Raw genomic sequence first — 22,838 nt, forward strand, 5'->3', positions numbered from 1 at the left:
AAAAAAAAAAAAAAAAAAAAAAAAAAAAAAATTCTCAAAAGTAAAATAATACCATTAATAATAAGAAGACAAATATTAAGAACTAGAAAATGCAAGATAAACTGCCAATTCTTCATGGTCTTTGACAAATTTTGGTAAATGGTAATTATATAAAGATTAAAGTTAACATGGAAGCTATAAACAATGAAAATCATTTCAAAATCTGCAGATAGTGCATTCCCATATTTTACCACTTGAAAGAAATCAATTTTGTACACCTCATGAAAACAAAAGAAGGTAATTGTCCTTGCCTCCAAGCTCATTTACTATAATAGAAATTTGTCATTTGAATTACTCATAATAAAATGCGTGTCTAGTCCTTCATAATTTTGATTATTTTTCTTTTTTTTTTGGATGCACATGAGAATCACTATTTGTGCTTTTAAGAAAAGGACAGATATCAGGATATTAACCCAGACCTACTGATATGGAATCTCTGAGTGTACAGTCCTAGCATCTTTATTTTGTTGAAAGTGAAATTGCAGGCTCATATAGGGTAAAAAATAGCTGCTCTGTTGAATAGGTGCTGAGTTTATGGTTGGCCATTGATTTATTTCCTTCTTATTTCTAAACCAATAGAAGACTTATCCTACAATAAATTAGTAAGAAAAAAGAGAAACAGAATTTTCTTTGGCATTTGGCATATCATGTGGTAAATCCTCAAAATAACAGACATCTGGCAAAATTCAGTTATGAAGAACTTGAGAGAACTCGGTTGTCCACCCCCAGGAACAATGAGTGCTTGTCTGCATTTTCAGTGTACTGTATAATTAACAAGAATAATTTTTTATTCTGATGTAAATTTATAAAATTAATAAAATTGAAAAATTAATAAAACAATCATCTAAATAAATCATGGGTCAGGAAGTAATTTAAAATGTAATAATCTGTTCATACTTTCAGGCCTTAATTATCCAAAACATTTGGAACATATCCCGATTGCTCTTTGTGTTCTTAAGTTTAATAATTCTTAATCCTGGTTGTATGATTGAACTACTTAGAGAGTTTTTAGAAAATACCTGCATCTGAGTCTGAAAGAAGGCAACTAAATCAGAGTCTAAGGTTAAGGTTGATATATTCGATATTTTTACCCTGCCAGTTAATTTTACTATTCAGGTAAGTCTCAAATTTCCATCTTGAGAGATGGTCTAAAAACTTACTCCATGTTTAAATGGGAATTGCAAAGCAGGAAATAACAAGGAAAACGAACAAACAAACAGAAAACAGAAACATAGGCTATTTTCTTGAAAATATTATACCTCTGAAATTATATGTTTTCTTTAAGAACTAAGTAATTCAATATGTAAATAATAGTAATTTAACTCCAAAGGAACCTGGAGAAAAACTAGAAAATATTAAATTAAATGAAGAGGAATTATTTAATTCCTCTTCATTTAATGAAGAGCCGGACCACTGATTTCGAAAAGATGAAATACTTTAACCACCCTCTGGCAAAGATAATGAGAAATTAAAGAAAACAAAGTGAAAAAAAATATGAACCTGAAATGTAAACAATTGTTTGGAAAACCTTCAGAAAAAGAAAACTGAATTGAAGAAAACTATCAATGTTAAAGTCAATGGTAAAGTCTGTGACTTTTGGTGACTGTATGGGAGCTATGTTTGTTTTGTATCTTAGATATTTTACCCTTTGAATGTTTTCTGAATTGAACACATGGTACATATGCAATCGTAATAGGAGTATATCCATATATTTGTGTTTGTATATACATATATGTGTGTGCATATATATATTTAATTGTTAACAATGACTCTCTCCAGTGGGTGTTTTTTAGAATTGGATACTCGTGTGTTTTATTTATTTTCTAAATTTAAAAATTACTATGTAATCCAAAGTTTTAAACTGTAGAAAATGATATGGCCTTTTTATTAAAGGTGTGAAAATGCTAATAAAGAAACATGCTATGTAGAGATAATTTGCATAAAAGGTTATTGCTTTCTGGTATGATTTTCTTTCCCAGTTCAAAGGTCACATAGTCGCAGCTGTCATGGAAGCATTTGCAACTTCAGCAACACTGGTTTACATTGTGAAGTTTCAGATGCTAATGGTAAAACATAGATTATACTTTTTTGTTACTCAGCTTTGTAACTTTTTAAAATGTGATTTATTCCTATGAAAAAATCATAATGCAATAATTGCATTGCTGATGAATTTAATTTACAGGCTGGGTGACTAAGGAAGTGTATTTCAAAGTGTTCAGCCTTGTTAACCATAAAGTACAAGCTGGAGTATTCAACAGGTGAAGCAAGCAGATGTTGCAACTTTGATTTTACAAACAAGGAAATATCTTTCTCTTATTATTTTCTTTTCTGGCAACTTGCATTGTTACATTTTTCATGTATATATATGTTTCATATATATTTCATGTATATATATTTCAATATATGTATTTCATGTACATCTATATTTCATGTATATATATTTGCTTTTCTGGCAACTTGCACTGTTACATTTTTCATGTATATATATTCACATATATTTGCTTTCATGCATTATATATATTTATATATAATATATACATAATAATTCACATATATATTTCCTTTCATGCATACTCATTTCATATATATATGCAATACTTCAAAACTCTGTTTGGGATATCTTTTAGTTGAATATATGACCATGAATAATTAGCAAGATTATTACAAACATAAATTATTTTATTTTTCTCATTGAGCAAACAATTTTGACACCAGGTCTTGATTACTGTATATCTTCTCTAGAAACCATCTGATTACTCTTTCATTCACACTCAAAGAGATGTTAGGTTTCGCTGTTAGCAGCTGGCTGGCTCACCAAATTATTAACCTGAATTTTTGCAGAATTCAATCATATCTGACTCGAGAGGAAAGCAGTGTCGCAGAGAGAGATATAGTCAGTGGTATTACACTTGAGTTCAATAATGAAGAATCCTCAAAACCTCTTCTTGGACAATTCATTCATATTAAGACTACAGAATAGGCTACAAACATGGCCACACCTTGAGTATCATACAAGCTGGTCATATATCAAACACTTTCCAAAATAAGTAGAAGTGCTTTGTGGATGTGATTTCAATAACATGTAATTACTAAGTATGCAGATTAATTGCAACTTGTCTAAATATTTGCCTTATTTTCAATTTTCACTCAAATTGACACTCTATATAAACAAAAATATTATTGTATATTGATATTTGTCGTTGTTACTTAGTGAAAACTACAAGAAGTGGGACCATTTATTAAAGCTTTGATTCTGTGAATCTTTTGTAAAATATTTTGTCAAATTGCTTTTACAAAATGTTTAATGTTATATGCCTATATATTGTGGATGCAAGCAGTCATTTCACTCCACCATTGACAAGTAAGCTATGACATTAAGCTGTGACATTTGGTTAGTAAAAATAGCATTTCATTCCCTTTTGTTTTATCTTTCACTGACTTATTACTGAGTACCCACTATACACCAGGTACTATTCTAAACTCTGTGGATTCAACACACACAAAATAAATGTACAAACCTACCCTCATGTTGCTTATATTACATTCCAGTCAGGGATACAGGAAATTAAATAAAATAAATATAACACATACCCAATAACATGATGGTTTATTTTGTGTGTCAGCTTAACTAGGAACTTCTCCCAGTTGTTTGATCAAACACTACTCTAGATGTTGTCACAAAAACACATGACAAGTATTGCTAACATTTAGTATTAGTGGATTTTAAGTGCATCAAGGCAGTAATATAGAAATTCTGAGTTCTATAGAGTTTCCAGTCACCAGTTCTGCCCTATAGATTTCAGATTTGCTAACCGCTATAACTGTAGGAGCCAATGCCTTATAATCAATTTTTTTTCTCTTCTGTGTGTTTGTGTGTGTGTATGTGCGTGCATTCCATTGCTTCTGCTTCTCTGGAGAACTCTGACACAAATGATCATAGGTACCAAGTAAAGAAGGAAAACAAAGCAAAAAACATGATATTGAAGATGACAAGTTTTGAGTGAGTTTGGTGTAAAAGAATTGGAATTTTTACATGGCGAACAAAAACAATATAATTGAGAAGGTAACATTTGAAAAGAAGCCTTAAAAAGCAATGCAGGGTTTAAACTTCCCTATATACTAACCCCAAATTTTTGTCTATCATTTTCATTATAGCCGTCTTAGTGGGTATAAAGTAGTATCTCATTGTGGTTTTGATTTATATTTTCCTAACAACTGATGTTTCACATCTTTTCATTTTTTTTTTTTACTATTTTATATTGTCTCTGGATAAATGTCTATTTAAATAGTTTGCCCACTTTAAAATTCAGTTGTCTTTTTGTCATTGAGTTGAAGGAGTTACTTATATATTCCTCATAAATTGCTTTTTAGTAAAGCAGTCTAGGAATACCTCAAAGACGAAACACAGAGTTATCCTATGACCTCAAAATTTCACTTCCACATATATAGCCAAGATAATTAAAAACAGATTTTGACACAAAAACCTATACATTAATGTTCACAGCTGCATTATTTGTAATCGCCGAAAAGTGGAAACATTAATGACTGTTAATGAGTGAATGAGTAAACAAAATGTAGTATTACATATTTGCACCATGGAATATCATACACTGTATCATTCCATTTATGTAAACTGTGCATAATACGCAAAACCATACATACACGAAGATTGGCAGTTGTCAGCAGTTGGGACAGGTATGCAGGAGGAATGGCAAGTGAGTGAAAATTGGTATAGGGATTTTTTGGGGGGAGCCGATAAAAGTACTCTGGAATTAGGTAGTAGTGAAACTTTTTAAATATACTAAAATTTACTGATTGAATAGTATAGTATATTAATTGTATCCAAATAAAAAATGATAAACAATTGTGAGTGAGCTTTCCGGTTTCCTTTAGATTTGGCATTTCAGACAAAGGGAAGAGCAGGTGCAACTGTCGTGAATGTGAGTATGACTGGCCTATGAAGGAGAGTAGAGAGTATCAGAGATGAGATTGCAGATGCAATCTTGGAAGGCCAGCCATGTAGAGATTTGTAGGACTTTAGAAGGTTATTGTTTTAATTTCTTAGTGAGACTGGAATCCACTGAAATGTTTTAATATGGGAACTTATTTTATCTAGTTTAAGTATTAAAAGGATCTCTTCAGCTGGTGTTTTGAGAATGAACTGTAGGGAGGGAAGAGCAGTAGCAGAGATACCTGTTACAATGTGATCACAAAAATCTGCAGAGAAGAGAGTGTTGCCATGGAGCTGGTGAGAAGCAGAAATATTTTGAAGGCAGGGATTTTAAGATGATTCAAAAATCAACTGGCTTAAGCAACTAAAAGGAGAGAATTGCCATTAGCAGATATGATGAATACATAGTAGGAAACAGTTTGATGGCGGGAGATTAATTCTTTTAGATATGCTTTAACCTCAAAACACTTGGATATCCAAGGAGAAATACAAGAATCTAGGCTACAGACAGATGTAAATTTACACACTATCATGCATCATTAGTATAAAAGTGATGCGTAAAGCTCTGAAACAGCATAGATCAACCCAAGAAGTTTATTTGGATAGAAAAGAGAAGGCCAGGGACTGTGCTCGTGGATATACAATGATTAAAGTTCAAGGATCTTAGATTAATGAATAAGGGAGATAAAGAGAAAGAACACTCAAATGGTAGAAAATTCAGGTAACTGTAAAGCTAAGGGACAAAAGTGTTTCAAGGAGAACAGTAACTAACTCTATCAAATGCTGTCAATGCATAATATAATGACTAAAATAGGTCAGAATTTCAAATGGATTATAGCTATAGGATTTTGAGATAGAAATGAAGCAGGTTTAAGAGAAAAATAGAAGGAAGAAATAAAAGATGGCATATAGAGAACTTATAAAAAGATTTTTGCTATAACAGGAAAGAGTAGGGTGGCAGCTAGAAGAAATATAAGCTCAAGAAAGGCTGTTACTTTGTTCTGTTTCTAAGTTGGGAGAAATAGCACCATGTTTCAAGTTGAAGGAGACATAAAAATTAATTTTGCAGCAGAAAGAGAGAGAGAGAATGGTACAGTATATCCTTTCTATATACTGTATAGTATATAGAAAGAGAGAATATGGTGGAACAATATTCCTAAAAAAGTAAGAGTCAATGGAATATAGGAATATACTTCATAATAGGAGCTATGAATCCTAGATATCAGTCTATGAATAAAGAGGAGTGAGTAGAGTATATAATAATGATGAAGGACAAAGCAGTGGAAGCTTGTGGAAATTGTCTTTAAGTTGCTATAATTTTTTCTATATTTAGTATGAATTAGAATCATCATCTGAGAGTAATGATGAACCAGAGATATAGCCAGATAAAGAGAAGAACATGTATAAAAGAGTTATCTTAGAAAGAATGAATGGTTTTGAACATATAGTTTGGTTTGGTAGTAGCATTAAGGGCTGTTTTGGTTCAGTAATTATATGTACATACATACATACATATATTACACATATGTGCATACATATATACACACACATACAGACAGACATAATATTGTTTGTCTGAATCCCCACCCAAATCTCATCTTGAATTTTAGTTCACATAATTCCCATGTGTCCTGGTTGGGACCCAGTGGGAGGTAATTGAATAACAGGGGCGGTTATCCCTATGTTGTTGTTGTCATGATAGTGAGTGAGTTCTCATGATATCTGATGATTTTATAAGTGCCTTTCCCCATTTTGCTTGGCACTGCTCCTTGCTGTCGCCATGTGAAGAAGGACGTGTTTTCTTCCCCTTTTGCCATGATTGTAAGTTTCCTGAGGCCTCCCCAGTCATGCTGAACTGCTAGTCAATTAAACCTCTTTTGTTTATAAATTATCCAGTCTTGGGTATGTCTTTATGAGCAGCATGAGAAAAGGCTAATACTGTGTGTGTGTGTGTATAACATAGTCAGCGTGATTGTATTTTTTTAGTTATATTCAGTAACACAATATAGGCCTGCAGTAGGCAGAAAGTTTAAGTTCTTCATATAATTAAAATGAAGTGAAGGAAAGGAAAAGGGATGAGTATGTATGGACATAAGTGAATATGATGATTCACCTTGGGAAATATGATGAATAAAGAGGAAAGTAAGGAAGCAAGAGGTTTGAGAGATGGTGTAGCATCAATGGAGCACTGGCGCAATTGAAGTTAAAGAGGGGAGCATTGGTACATCTGGAGTTAAAGAGTGTTGGAAATGGAACATTTGAGAGAATGAGTTGGAAAGATAAGAACTTGTGGCTGGAGAATGAAATATTTAAAACTGCCATTAATGTGTTTCAGTTAATGGTAATGACACTTGTTAAGTGGCTACTGGGGATGGAAGACTACATCATTGCATGAGAGTAGATCAGAGAAATACGAGCAAGAGTAACGAAGTAATAAACATATTTCTGTATGTTGTCATCATCCATGTCATGGCAGGAGTTATTAAGCATTGAGGAGGCCATAGAGAAACAGATGATGGCAACAAACAGGGATTAGCACATAGCTAATTTGATAACATGAGATTGTTAAAAAGAGAAAGTAGAAGAACCTAGAAACAGCAGTGAAGAGCAAGAGCCCTTGCTCCACCTCCAGAAAATGTAGATCAAGGTGTATTAGGGGAAAAGAAAAGTGTTATTCCTTGAGAAAGCTGCAAGAAAAATAACATCATCAGAAATTTTCTTGATTTCATATAACAGGAAAGTGAAGAGAAATTTCACAGAAGATTTGAGGATTCTTTTGTGTTTTCTTCTCTTCCTTTTTGTAAAAAATTTTTAGAATTGCCTGCTCATGACATTACCAACTATTCTATTTGAGTATTAGGAATTTCCCTCTTATTTCATACAAGCTGCTTATATATCAACTCCTCAACTGTGCCTAGGTTGCTAGTAAGTTTCTAGTTTTCATTTGAATTTTTTATATTTATGTTTTGTTTATGATATATTTAAAATTATAAAATAACACCTATTTGTATTTATTTAAGTGCATCAAACTTCTGTTGTTTATTTCATAGATTTTTCTCACTTCAAAGCCTGTGTCTATGCATACCCATGTGCATACCAATAAATCTTACTCCAGGTTTGTGGAAATACATTTTTATAAAACAGTCACTTCTAATTTTGGAACCTGTGGGGTGTAAGAGAAAGAAAAGTCAAGGATCAAAATTGATTTTTGTTATGTACTTAATAAATGTCCTCCAATCATTGTTAAATAACTTACTTCTTCTTTAGACTGTGATGTTTATTCATAGTAACACAGAAGCATCATTTTTAGAATATTTATTCTGTTTAATTGATCTGACTGTCCATTCTTATATCAATACTACACTGTTCAAGTGTTGTTTCAGAGATGAAAATTTATGAGCATAGAAAATAACTTCAGATATCATGTTAATAAAAAGGATTCAAAATGATATATATATGTTCATATTTTACTTGTAAAAATACACACATTCTTATATAGAATAAATGAAAATATACACAGAAAGATATAACAGTGATTATCATTTGATATTATAAATAGAGATTTGTTTTGATTTTTGTAAAATAATATTTTCTCATTCTTCTCTAAGACATGTATTATAAGATAAGAAAATATATGTACTTTTTAAAATATTACAGACAGGTGGTTTACAGTAGCAACCACTTGAAGAGGCTTAGAAAACAATAGAGCGAGGGAAAGAAACCTCTTTCCAGTTTCTTTGTGCCCTATGCAACTCTTCTTCAATTTATGAACCCTGACATGTTTGACCTTGAAAAATGTCATTTTATTAGGCATTGTCCAGTGTCTCCAGTCTCCCATAAACATAATTTGTGTAGTTAAATCCTATTTGTTATTCAGATGTCAGCTTACATATTCTAAATTAATGAAAACTTTGTTTCAAACCTGATTCCAAATTTTCATACAGTGTACTTTTCCTTGTTACATTTGGGCAAAATTGTCCTCACTTGACCAATTTCAATCCTCTCTTAGTGACTGTCAGTTTTACTAGTCAAGGAACTATATTTGTCTAGACTCTTGGATACTTAATACTAATACAGAAGCATATTACAGTCAATCAATATATGGCATGTTGAATGGATGAATGAAAAGAAGGGAGGCTGTATAGACCCAAGTTTATATTCCCTCTTTCTCACTAGGTACAAAAACCTAGCCAAGCCGCTTACCTTCTCTTGGTTTTAATTTCCTCATTGGAATGAACATAATAAAGAAAGCAATTTATTAATTTCTTTGGCTAAAGATTAAAGAGATAAGAAAGACATTTAAATGCTTTATATTTATTAAGCAATGAATGATCATACTATCATCGTTTAGAAAAATTTTCAGAAATACATTGTTTAAAAAGAAAAATGGAAACCGCTGCCATGGAGGGTACGATAGAAATTAAGAAGACATTTCTGAAAGAACAGCCAACCAAGAAAGCACTGGGAAGGGCAGCATGTGGAGTGTCAGTGTATAAAACATCACATTAAATTGTGAACTACTCAATTAACAAAGTGGTTTGGTTTTCTGTCACAGTGTTTAGCAGCATGGAAGGGAAAGTAAATACATTTTAAATGGAAGTTGATAAATAATGGGCAGTTAGTAAAGCATAAGCTACTGCAGCTTAACGTTCAAGGGGGTCTTTGGTAGAAATCTAGTATGGTTTATTTGAAAAGAAAAGTAAAGGCATCAAAGACTTGAGACAAACCACTAAAAGAGAAGAGATCAAGTTATATAAGTTAAAGAACAAGATGCTAATGAATTATAAGCCAGATTATTGCATAGGTTACCATTAAGATTTTATTTGAAAAAAAAATAGTAGAACACAAGGCAAAAAAGTCATGTTGTTAATAGAATTATTATTTGCAAACTTTAAACCTTCAAAGGTACTATGCATTTCATATCATTTTCATAAATGTATCTCAGTTAGCCAATGACATGTGTCACCATGCATCTTCCCTCCACTTTAATTTCTCAATTTAATAAGTTAAACAAGGAAGTTTCTAAAGCACAAGCCTAGATTATGGCCATGATGTAGATTATGCTTAAAATATAAAACAAAAATTAAAGCAGATACATGACAATTTGAGTTTTATTTGTAACCTTCAATTACAACTTTCCATTATTTCATTTTCTACGTAATATCTGACCAAACCACATTTTGCATAAATAAAATAGCATTTTAGCTGAGATACAAGTCTTGAAAATAAGAAAATTCTTCTCACATGACTTTTATAAGGTGTCATGTATCAGTTTAACTGTAATAGTATCTCAAAATTAGAACATTAGCAGTTGAGATACATTCACCAGATATTTTTATTTTTGTGTGATTTTTATGATCACTTGTTACTTCAATTGTAGGCATTCTGAAGATTAACTTTTTAACTTTCGTGAGATATAATCTGCATTCAAGTAATTTACGTTACTTTCAACATATATTAATTTTTATGATGAAACAATACAATGAATTTTGTCTTATCTTCAACTGCAAATATATACATTAAATACAGTTAGCTGAAATTCACATTGTAAAACATGTCTTCTAGTTTAAATGAAGTAGACGTTAAGCTCTTGACATAATGTGCTTCTGCCTTTGTGTTTGATCGCTAGATGGTTTGACCTCCTTTTGAATGTTATAGTGAATAGTATTTAAAAAACATTACAATAATAAAACCATACCTATTATATCCTATAAAATGAGAGTTGTTATCAATATTTTGTCTGGTAAAGATGATATTATAAAATCTAAATGTGTGTAATTGTTAAGCTTTTGACAAAAACATGAATAGTACCAGTCATACTTAACAGAGTCCTAAGTGTTGAGGAGGGGGGACATCTCAAGTGTGCAAGGCCTTCAGTTTTTGCATATTCTCTCTAACCTTTCAAGTGTAAAACCATGTTAAAGTAATTCTTTAGTGGAACTTCTTTTTAATTATAAAAAGAAAATATAATCATGGGATTATACAATGTCAGTGATAAAATGGGCCTTAGAGGCTATCTAATTCAATTCTGTGTTTTAACAGAAAAGAAACAAACATTTGAGGAAATTTAATGACTTTCAAATCTTGGGTTTCTCTTTTGCCCTATTCTTTTTTAATTTTGCTAACTCTTTCTTTCTGCTCTTCTTTTCTTCCCACTACACTATGTCCCGCCCTCCAGTCCTATGTTCTTTACTTTTTCAAATATTTTGAAACACCTTATTTTTTGGGGGAATTTTGTGATAAATAAAGAGAAGCAAGACATGGTAAAAATAGTTGGCAAAATAGTTGGCAACATTTGTCAAAATCAGAAATGCAAATCACTCATCAACATAATTTATAATGATGTGTTCTACAAATATAATCACAAAATAACAATCTAACAAAATTATTGGTATTTGTTGTTGTTTAAGCAAAGACTGGTATGATATATTAAAAATGACTACAGATTCTATAACACTCCTCCAAATGAGAATTAAGAACTTTTCTACTTCTGCTTGAATCTGACCTGGTCTGTGACTGCTCTGGTTATAGGTTAGCAAATAAATGATGCTTTATCTATCTGAGGCATTGCCTCTAATAATATTGGAAGCATCCACCTAGGTATTATGACCTCTGAATTGTTTGTAGGAAGGTCAGCTACCATGCTGTATGTACTATATGGAAAAGCCTATATCTCATTTGGAGAAAGGCCAATTAAGCCCAGGCCTCTGGCTGTGTCCATCAGGTCCCCAGACTTGTGAGATTATCCATTCTCTATAATCCAGCCTGGCCCGACCATCATCTAAATATTAATGAGTTACTCGAGTTGATACATTATGAATTGGAAAAATCAACCAGCTGAGTTCTGTGCATATTCCTTATCCACAAAACACTTACAGAGGATAAAATGGTAGTTGCTTTAAGAAATAAGTTTTAGCTAGTTTATCATGCAGGAATATATAACTGGAAAAACTGCATACAATGTGTTTACAATGAAATAATAAGCAACTATAAATAGAAAAAGTCAGCTCTTATTACCCAATATGGGATGATCTGTGAGATAAGTGCAAAGTGAGCTGCAAAATATTATCTATGCTATGTTTCTGCTTAAGACATTATATATTATCTAGCTATATGTTACAATCATATAATTAAAGCAACAGAATATCTTCAAAGATGCCCTTAAAACTACAACAGAGCTCAACTTTGGGAGGCAAAGCAAATGAATTCTGGATGTCTAGGTTAAAAAAAGACATGCATATGTACTGTAGCATTAAACCTTTTGCTATGGTGTATTACCATTTTAGTGAATTCAATGGGAAGTAAAACAAAACTAAACAAAACAAAGCTAATCCCAGTATACTCCTGACTTTCCTTAGTCTTACACTGCTTAGTGCCTAGTATTACATAAAGGTAAGAATTGTAGCATGTATTCTTGTCTTTAGGGTGTCTTTTAGAATATTAAAATGATAAATAAGTTAATATTCAGTAACTTAGCAAAACATTTTATAAAATTCAATTGAATCTGAGGTTAAATTCTTTGCTGAGCAGATCTGGTCTTAAAAGAAATATACAAATTGAGAACGTTAGGTTTGCATTTCTAATCTTCCTTCATACCCCATACAGCATATATAATGAAAGATGATTACACAGTAACTGCTAACACAGCTGGGAGGTGTTCTCTGAATAAGATTTTTGTTCTCTCTTCATTTCAAAACAGCTTTTATTTCCATGACATCTTGCATAGAGCAGATGGTCTCAAAAGTTAAATTTGACCGTGAATACTACATTAACTGTCATGTACTTGGAAAGGAAGATTATAAACAAGAAAAACTTCCTTTAAAAATGTTTCATTCATTTTGCCTTTTATATCATATGTGTATGTTTTCATTTTGTAAAGAAACTATTTAGCAAATATGGTTTATTTCTCTTTTATAACTCGATATTGCTTCATTTTATTTCTGACCATTCAAATTCAAACAAGTAAGCATCTCAAAAGCCATTAATATGCAACAGGGCATTACAATCACATCGGCAGCAGAGAAAAAGAAAAGAAAAAGGTTTTCTTATTGTTTTCCAGCCAGAGGATCAATATAAGCAGATGTTCTATTTTTGAGTTGCAAAGAAAATTAGTGCTTTTGTAGAATGTATACACAGAATTGAAATATCCTTGTCATAAAAAAAAAAAGAACTTATCATGGCAGTGATGAGTGAGAAGACAAACATTTTGAAATGAGACTGTCTCCTAAAACTATCTAATACTCATAATTTTTTGCACAAAGAAGTCCACATAATTTGTATCAGCAATTTCAATAACGTTAAGAGATACTACTCTGGCTTTCACTGATTTACTTTGTTTTTTGGGTGCAAGAAAAAATAATATAGGGAGAAAATCAGTGTCATAGGGACAAAGTGTGAAACAAGGAAGATTTAGAAAATTTCAAAATAAAATGAATAGAGAAAACTTCAGAAAATCATATAATGAATCTAATAATCTGAATCAATTTTGCCTAGAAAGTTAAGATACAACTGAGCAGGTTTCTTTGTCACCATCTTTATTTCACCCTTTGCTCCTTCCTTAGCTTGATGCTGTCAGTACTGGGAAGGAGTGCAATATAGGAGTAAAAACACATAACCCAAAGCGAGAACCCTGGCTGCTGAGCCCTGCAACTGCTTATCTGAGTGTGCTTTAGCAAGTTGTTTAGCCTCTATCTGCCAGAGCTCTACATATTTTAAACTGGAAAAATAACTGTATCTTTATTATGTTGTGAAATAACATAAAATGGGGACCAGACTTGAAGAATACCTGATCAAACAAAGCCAATTAGGCTTCATAAGTGACCTTAACCTTACTTGACTTGCAAACACAAGCAAAACTTAACTTGGGCAATTTCTGTAATTGACAGCATTAAAGAAAAATAGAATTTAAGCTTAATCAATCAGAAGCTACTAAGTAACTTTACGTGTAACCAGAAACTTTTCCAGCAAAATAAAGTAAGGCAACTGTATAACTGTAATAATTCAAAAATTTGCTTTCTTTTGCTTCTGCATTCCCCTGTAAAAGCCTGTTCCTTTTACTTCTTCATGAACTAAAAGAACACATGGAGCTAGAGAACCAAAAATAAACTGTGAAAAAAAATATTGTGCCTCAGTTTATCTTTTAAAGAGTTGAGACTATACAACTGAAAATACTCTAACAATGTTAACCATTATTCATATTTAGTAGTGAGAGAGAAATTAAGAGATTCACTGCTGCATTTCTTTATTTGTGTCATCTAATTGTATTCAGGGTTACTCAAATAACACTTTCAACACAAAAAAGCCAATGTAATACTAAACTCATCAGAGGAAAAAAAAAAATAAGTCAACCTTCCAGGTAGTACCTCCACATAGTACAAATTTCCACGTAACCATCTAGTTTGCTTAACATTGAATTGGTTAATTTCTAAAATGTACTATTTCTAATAAGCATCTGTACACTAGCAATCATTTTATCCTTATATATTTGTCATGAAATCCCATTTATTTATTTATCAAATCAAAATCTCTATACTGAATATTGAGGACATTCCAAAAATTGTGCAGTGCTCTTTTCATGTAAAAAGCATAGGTGGTCTTCTCTTGATTGAATTCATTGTCTATCAGAGGAAAGAGAAGATCATAAAACTAAATATTGTACAACGTGGTAAGTGCTATTCTTGTCTTGTGACCACAGTAATCTCAAGTACAGAAGTACAGAACAGGAAACATTTGAATCTACAATGGAGGGGAAAGGAATAGTACAATGTGAACAAGTTGTTACGGAGGCCAAGACATTCAGAACTAAGGGAAAAAGCACAAGATAAAGTGATATGCATGGAAAAAGAAACTGGAGTCAGATAGTGAAGTGTCCATGATATTATGCTAAAGAGTTTCATCATTATTTCTATGTGAAGAAGAATATTATAAAAGGTTACCACACACAGGAGCTAATCGGTTATATGGTTAATATGAGCACTATTTGAATTTATAGTTTTTTTATTAATTATAGTATGAATAAAATAAGTGATATAATCAAATATTACCTATATTCTAATTATTTTAACTAAGTGAGTTACTGGTAAAATTGTGTTTTCTATATGATGAAAACCTGGTGCAAAAATACATTAAACTTATACTGTAAAATACAATACAAAAGGAAAGAGCATCTAATGAATACAATTACTCCTTTCAGTCTCAGGAAGTTCCTGAACTATGAATGCCCTAAGGATTAAGCAAGTAATAGGAGGGAATGTTAAGAAGTTATCTTTCTTTTGGAATTTATGTTGTCATGATGAATCCTAATCATCTCCTCATCTGTCACCTCTTAATATGGAGGCATATCTAGTTTTACTTTAATATTCATGTTTAAGATTATCGATGGAGTAAAATATTACTTGTGTTCATGAAAATGATACACCAGTAAAGAGTTAAGGCAAAATCATATCTGCTGCATAATTTCTTTAAAAGCTTTAAATCATGTAGCATAGTTCAGTTCTGTAGCTTTGACCATTTGCAGGGTCAAGATTCAGGTTAAGGCTGCCTCTGAGATGAAATCAGAGATGAGTTTCTCTAGTGTGCATATTTCCTTTTTGTATCATTGAGTGAACTTGAGTGAAAGGTGTATTGGAATTCGTTATGCTATTTTTACAATATTTTGTAAATCTATAATTACTTCAAAATAAAATGTTTAAAACTTTAACAAAGAGAATAGAAACATTCATTCAAACATTACTTCTATGGACGGGCGCGGTGGCTCAAGCCTGTAATCCTGGCACTTTGGGAGTCCAGAGACGGGCAGATCACGAGGTGAGGAGATCAAGACCAGCCTGGCTAACACGGTGAAATCCCGCCTCTACTAAAAAAATACAAAATACTAGCCGGGCGAGGTGGCAGGCACCTGTAGTCCCAGCTACTCGGGAGGCTGAGGCAGGAGAATGGCGTAAACCCGGGAGGCGGAGCTTGCAGTGAGCTGTGAGTTGAGATCCGGCCACTGCACTCTAGCCTGGGCGACAGAGCGAGACTCCATCTCAAACAAACAAACAAACAAACAAACAGAAAAATTACTTCTATTTATTCATAACTCCAAAATTGACAGTCATTTTCTGAATATTTCCAATAAGAATATCATTCGAACAAAGACTCAAGAACAAGGTAAGCAAAATAAAGACAGCAATACAAATAAACTATCCAACAGCTTACTCTTTTATTTATTTGTTACATAATGTGTTGTCTTCTTTGTAATATTGTCAACAAATCTGTTAAATTCAGGAATGTTAGTCATTAAAAACTAGGTTCCATTATAAAAAGTGAAAGAAAACTCTAAATTCACTATTATAGCATAAAAGCTAAGTAAAACATAAATCTTTTGCTATAAAATTATTTATATACAAGTATATAAAATATGTAAACCTATACCTATTGAGCAAATATTATAAATTAAAGATATAAAATTCCCTAACTCATGTAGAGTTAATATTAAAATAATAATACATAATATAAATGCATTATGATATATCATATGATAATTATAAAGTATTTCAGAATTAAAAAAAAACTTTGGATGCTAATCAAAATAAAAACTTGAGATTTCTCCCTGCAGGTATCAAAGCTTATGTTATGTAAAACATTTTCTCAATAATAATAATATACAACATAAAGGTCAAAATAATTTGTGCCTCCCAACTGTTGGATTTGCTCAGGTGAAATGATTAGCTGGAGCAGCATTGAATACCTGATAGAGACTTTATTTTTTCTTTCAGCTGTTCATATATTGGATCATTAAATGACATCAATTGTTAGAAAGAACATCTGAATTTGGTCAGTCCCCATTTATTTATATTCTGATACTCATCACAGAGAGATGTGCATAACACATTTAAATAGATAATTTTCAAATCTATGGGGCTATTTCAAATACAGGACATCTTGGGAAATCCACACACCCCTAATAATAGGGAAAGCATTGCTAGATTTGATTATAATGAACCCTTACGGTTAATATAATGGGCATTTAAATTGATATTTTAAAAGTTTAGGTATTAATTAATGTGATTAATTTCAATAAAGACTACAGAATCAAGAAAATAACTTTATATGATGATGTTAGAAGGTTAATTCTAGCTGTCTCTTGTGCTCTGTTAGAGAAAATTTTTCTCAAAAGTTAATTAGTATTAATAAATATAACCTACATAATAACACACTTGATAGAGATTTTACACTTTTCATTATCTAATCATATATTGTTTCTGATCAAATTTAGACATTTCTTTTCCACGTTCTCAAATAACAAATTGATTCTTTTTTAAAAATCTCAGAAAACATATTTTAGTCATTATTACATTCTTCTGTTTCATATAGTCAGAGAACAGCAGTCATTAAGGCTTAGCTTGATTTGGTTTTCTGTCATAAGCGTCAAGGATAAAAAATACTTTACAGCACAGCAATAAAGTGTGTCAATATGTCAATATGATTAAAGTACCAGTTATTTTTTGCTATAAATAGTGCTCTGTAGCAGATCAGGAGTTCTGCAAATGACATTTACTCTACTGAAGTAATAAGAAAGAATAATCATGTAGTAGAAATTTACATTTCATAAGAAAAAAATGGTAAATTCTAAATTAAGTTACTGTTGAAACTTTCTATTTTCTTTTTTCCATTAAAAAAGCATTGATATAACAGAGGTTGCTAAGAGATTAGTATTCAAAAATGTGCTTCTGAGCTTACTTAGCTGCCTCAGCACTTTAGTACTAAAGTTAAAAATAAGAAGCAATAAAAACCTAATGAGATTGTTCAGTAGGTGCAGCTGGTCACCATTACGGAACCAGAGCATAAGCAGCATTGTTCATAAGGTATTTCTGGCAATGGACATTTTTCTTGTCCTGACTACTGAATACCGGATAACATGCTGATCCCGTAAGTCAGTCAGGCTTCATATTACAGATATCACTGGTGGCAATTATTCCATGTTATTAGCAAGGTCTTCAATAGATTGAAACTTAGTTTGTCCAGAAAACAAAACAAAACAAAACAAAAAGAAAAAGAAAATACAGGCCACAGGGGTTTTAGAGTCTTTGACTACTTGTTGCTAAGCTTTATTTCTCCAATGAAGAAAAGTGCATCTACAATGCTGGTTCCACCTGTGCTGAGACAAGAATTACATTTAATTGAAAATCATTTTCTCTGAAATTATTTCTAACCTTAGGTCAACAATTTTATATACTCTACTTGCTGGAGGGTATATCTTAGTTGCCTGATTAGATTACATTACCTCGATACACTTTGGAAGTCACTGAACACTTACTTAAACCTCTTATGTTTAGATTAATTTGCAGAATAATAGACTATAAATCAATATAGCTATTCTTGTGTCATAAACACAAACTAGCCAACTGAGGATACTTTCTCTGCATACAAATTCCGGAAAAAAAAAAAAAACCTAGATAAGTCAAGATTTATTAAAAAATATTTGTATAACATTTCCTTTGAAAATAACATTTTGGGATTTTGGGGGAAAATGCATGAAATATTATAGAATAATGAATGAAACATTCTTTCAGAACACTAGCAAACATCTTGAAGATAGATAACACATAATAAATAGATGATATTTAGATAAATATAATAGATATAACATCACTTATAAAGCCAATTTTAGGATTTTACTTTCAGAAAAATAGAGAAAAAACAGCTTTCAATATTTCTCTCATTAAATACAACTCAAAACCTCACACATCATATATAAATCTAACCTAAGACAATTCTGAAAGGGGCAGATAATAAGACATACTAACTATAGACCTTACCACCCTTGGAAAGGCATCTGGTAAGTTTCTTAGGTTTTGTTTTTGCCTCCTAAATGTCCTATGTGGTACTAAAGGAGCCCGCAACCCAGAAATGCCAATAGGAGTAGATTTAAAAAGCTCCTCAAAATTTCTGCTGCCTTTAGCCTGAGAATCAGGAAATGAGCAGCCTAGCAATATAAAAACCTTTTAGACAACTGCTAGACTACAGAAAAAGGGCACAGAAAATACAAGTTCCTACCCCAATCTCTACCACCAAAGTTTGAGTGGGGAGGCTAGATTTCCACCCTCACAAGGTTATAAAGCAGCTCTCCAATCCATTCTCACCCTTGCTCAGATGGTGTCAGAAGGAGCCATGCAGGGAGTTTGGACTTTCATCCTCTGTCAGGGAGGTGGATGAGGGAGGTCAGGGTGGAATGTGATAAACATCATTCTCCCCTTGAGTTTTAGAGAAAACCATGTAAGGTGCCCAAACTTCAACTAAATCCCACTCCTCCCTGAAAAGTTATAAGCTGCCACTCTCTCTCTCTCTGATAAAGTGATGTCAAATAAGACCCTAGTAGAGAGTCAGGGCTTTCACCACCACCTAGTCTCAAGAACACCAGTCCAGGTGTCTATGGAGGCTACATAGGGAGCAGTAATGATGTACTCTTGCTCTTCCAGTCAAGGAAGTATCAGTGGAGGCCTAAAGGAAAATGAAACATTTTATCTCCACCCAACAGTAGTGAAAAGTCCCCATCTTTGGTGGCTAACAGAAGCTCAATGGGGAAAATGGAGTTTCACTTCCACCTACCAATAACCAGGCAGCATTTCTTTTTTTTCCCTGTCAGAGTGGTGTTAGGGGAAGCTAGATAAACAGAAATTTTAAATAATGTCCAGAGTCTCTTAACACAATACCTCAAATACGTAGGTTTAGAACACAAATTACACAACATACCAAGAAGCAGAAAGATGTCCAGATGAATGAAAAAAAAAAAAAAAAAAAAAGGCATGCAATGGATGCCAACACTAAAATAACAGAGATATTAATATATAACAAACATTTTAAAGCAGGCATCTTAAAATATTTCAATGAGATAATAATAATAAGTATACCTGAAATTAAGAAAAATAGAAAGTCACAGCAAAAGTATAAAAGATATAAGAAAAAAACAAGTAATTAAAAAAAATCAACAAAATGACCAAAATTTTCAAAAAATCAACAAATGAAATTAATAGAACAATGGAGCGACAGAGGAAATAATCAGTTAAGGAAAAAATGGATTAAAACAAACAACCCTACCTGACTAACAAAGAGATAATATAGTTTAAAAAATTAACATATACCCAGGAAACTGTAACAACATATTGTTTTAAAAAAATCTGACCTCTGTGTCACTAGGATTTCATCTGAAATTTCATAGGAAAAAAATGGGAAAAGGAAAAATACTTGAAGAAATAATGGCTAAACACTTCTAAAATTTGGCAAAGGATATAATCCTAGACAATGAAGAAACTGTGCAAACCCTAAACAGGGTAAACACATCAGAAAATAGAAACAGAAATTTTACACCACGATGCATCATAGTCAAACATCTGCAAGCCACAGAGAAATATAACATTCTTAAGGCAGTGAGGAAAAAATAAAACCTCCCCACTAAGGGAAAAACAATTCAAACAAAAGTGAATTGCTCATTGGAAATCATGAAGGGTAGAGAAAGTGATAAACTACTTTTCAAATTCTAAAAGAAAAGAACTGGCATCCAAGAGTCCTATGTTTATATAACATGCTTTTTAAGAATTAAAAGGGCAATCCAAATATTTTCAGATAAATGAAATCTATGAGAGTTTGTGCCAGCAGGCTCACTCTCGAAGAATGGTAAAGAAGGAACCTTTGAGCATCAAGAAGCAATAAAGAACAGCAAGGAAAGGTAAAACTATGGGTAAGGACAATAGCAATAATTACATTAAAGGTAAATAGTCTAACTCTCAAAAAAGTGAAAAATCAGTATAACATGTTAAAAATATGACACAAAAATACACTGTTTACATGAAATTCACCTCAAATATACCAATATAGGCAGGTTGAAAGGGAAAGGGTGGAAACACTGAAGCCCAAGGTTGGGAATTGAAACTACCTTTGCAAAATTATGACAGTATGAGAAATCTGACATAGCTGATTCCATCTTGCTTCTGACCTCCAAGCGGTCTTTGGTCATTCCGGGGTGTAGGCCAGATTTTAATTAATAGTTTAATTTTGAAATAAGCATAATAGTCCCTCCCTAAAACTAATCCCCTTCTTGTTCAGGGGCTGAAACTACCTTTGCAAGACTAATGTAAGGCCACAAGATTAGGATTATGGAAGGGGCCTGAATTCTGCTAAAATGTAGGTGTAGTTCCTATAGTCCCTTACCACTCAGGAGTCACATGACCAGAGGTCACAAGATTTGTCACTATCCCAGTTACTTCTAAAGGTAACATCAATATTTTAGTGTTGCAGAACTTTTCCTTAGTTTAGCTAAAGACAGTGTTCTTTGTCCCACAGCCATGAAAATTTAGGCTCACAAACAATTTGAATGGTGAGTAAGACAGGGTTTTATTTGGTTAAAAGGAAGAAAAGGGGGGAACAGGGACTTTTGATAGGCCAGAGTCCTGCTAGAGTGCTTTACAAATGCAGCTTGAATCCCAGGTTACACACAGGAAGAGGAGGGACCAGGCTCCTCCATGCTGCGAATGACACAAACTTCCTGAGGCTCTGCCCCAGTCCTCATTTCCAGTGCACAGGCCTGTTGAAGTTTTGCCAGGGATGCTCTCCCACCTGTCTGTCTCATTTCCCCCTCTGAAGAAGTTCATCTAACTGCCGTTAGATTAAGGATGAGGACGAAGGCTGATCTTAACTGCTTCCTGATGACAGAGAGCACTGTTTTGGGGAAATGGCAGTCATAGCTCCCTCAGAGGCCTACTTAAGGGTTCCAGCAGAAGAGGCCATCATCAGAGACTCTGGTTGTATGACCATTTGGAGTTTGATTGCCTGAAGGCAAGAAGAGACAAAGTGGGTTATTAGAAAGCAGATATCACAACAAAACAAGAGGAGGGGTAAGGACAAATGCCTAACTTGCAACAAACTTCCCCCTTTTGCTCCCACATGGGCTTCAGGGTTCCCTTCCCCTGAGCTCAATCCTAAGCCAACTAGTTTAAGGTTTGGGAAATTAACTCTTTCCAGTTTGGAGGATGCATCTCAAGGGAGAGTCCCATAGAAGAGAGACACAACTAGCTATTAGTGAAGAGAGAACTGAGGAGAAGAAAGGGAAAAAGAAAGCGCCTTTTAAAGGAGGCTTAGAGGTTCAGCATGCATTTGAAAGGGGTATGGACTGAAGATGAATGGCTATCCATCTAGAAAGATGGAGGCAGGCATCACTCATTCTCTTCTCTTCCTAACAGATACCTGGCATACACAAGGGAAGGAAGGAAAAGCGTCCTATTTCTGTCTTCTGTCCTTGCATTCCTGAGTCCCAGTGACCTTGGCAAATCCCTACACAAGTGTCAAAGTAGTTTGTACCCATTAAGCATGGAGGATCTAGAGAATAGGAATTATCTGCTCTCACCTACGCCTCTATCCCCCCCACTGTCAGTAGCCTTAAAGTTTCCTAGACTTAATTTATGCCACAGATATCAACGAGGCCTTTATCCATGAAACAGGAAGCTTGGGGTTGGCTTAATTGGCAGGAATGAGCCATGTTCACCTGTCTGTGCCTTTTAACCTCTGTTGCCATTTGCCTCTGGATCTCTCAGATCCAGTTTTCCTTCCTAGGGCTTTGACTTGAAGCTTGGAATTAAGTTTGTGACAAAAACGTTTTCTCAGAGGGTTACATGGACTCCTTACCATACACCAAATAATAAGGCAAAACTGTGGAAATGAGTCATCATCCAACAAGGGAGAGAAAATGATGCCTTGGGACACACTCAGATAAATGGTAGCTATAGTTATGCTTACTAGGATTTGGGTGCATGGTGCTTGGCTTTGGTTGATTTCCTTGGTCTTCGGTTCCCAAAAAGGAAAAAGGAAACCT

Source organism: Colobus angolensis, unplaced genomic scaffold, assembly GCF_000951035.1.
Source record: "Colobus angolensis palliatus isolate OR3802 unplaced genomic scaffold, Cang.pa_1.0 Scaffold347, whole genome shotgun sequence".
NCBI classification, from domain to species: domain Eukaryota; kingdom Metazoa; phylum Chordata; class Mammalia; order Primates; family Cercopithecidae; genus Colobus; species Colobus angolensis.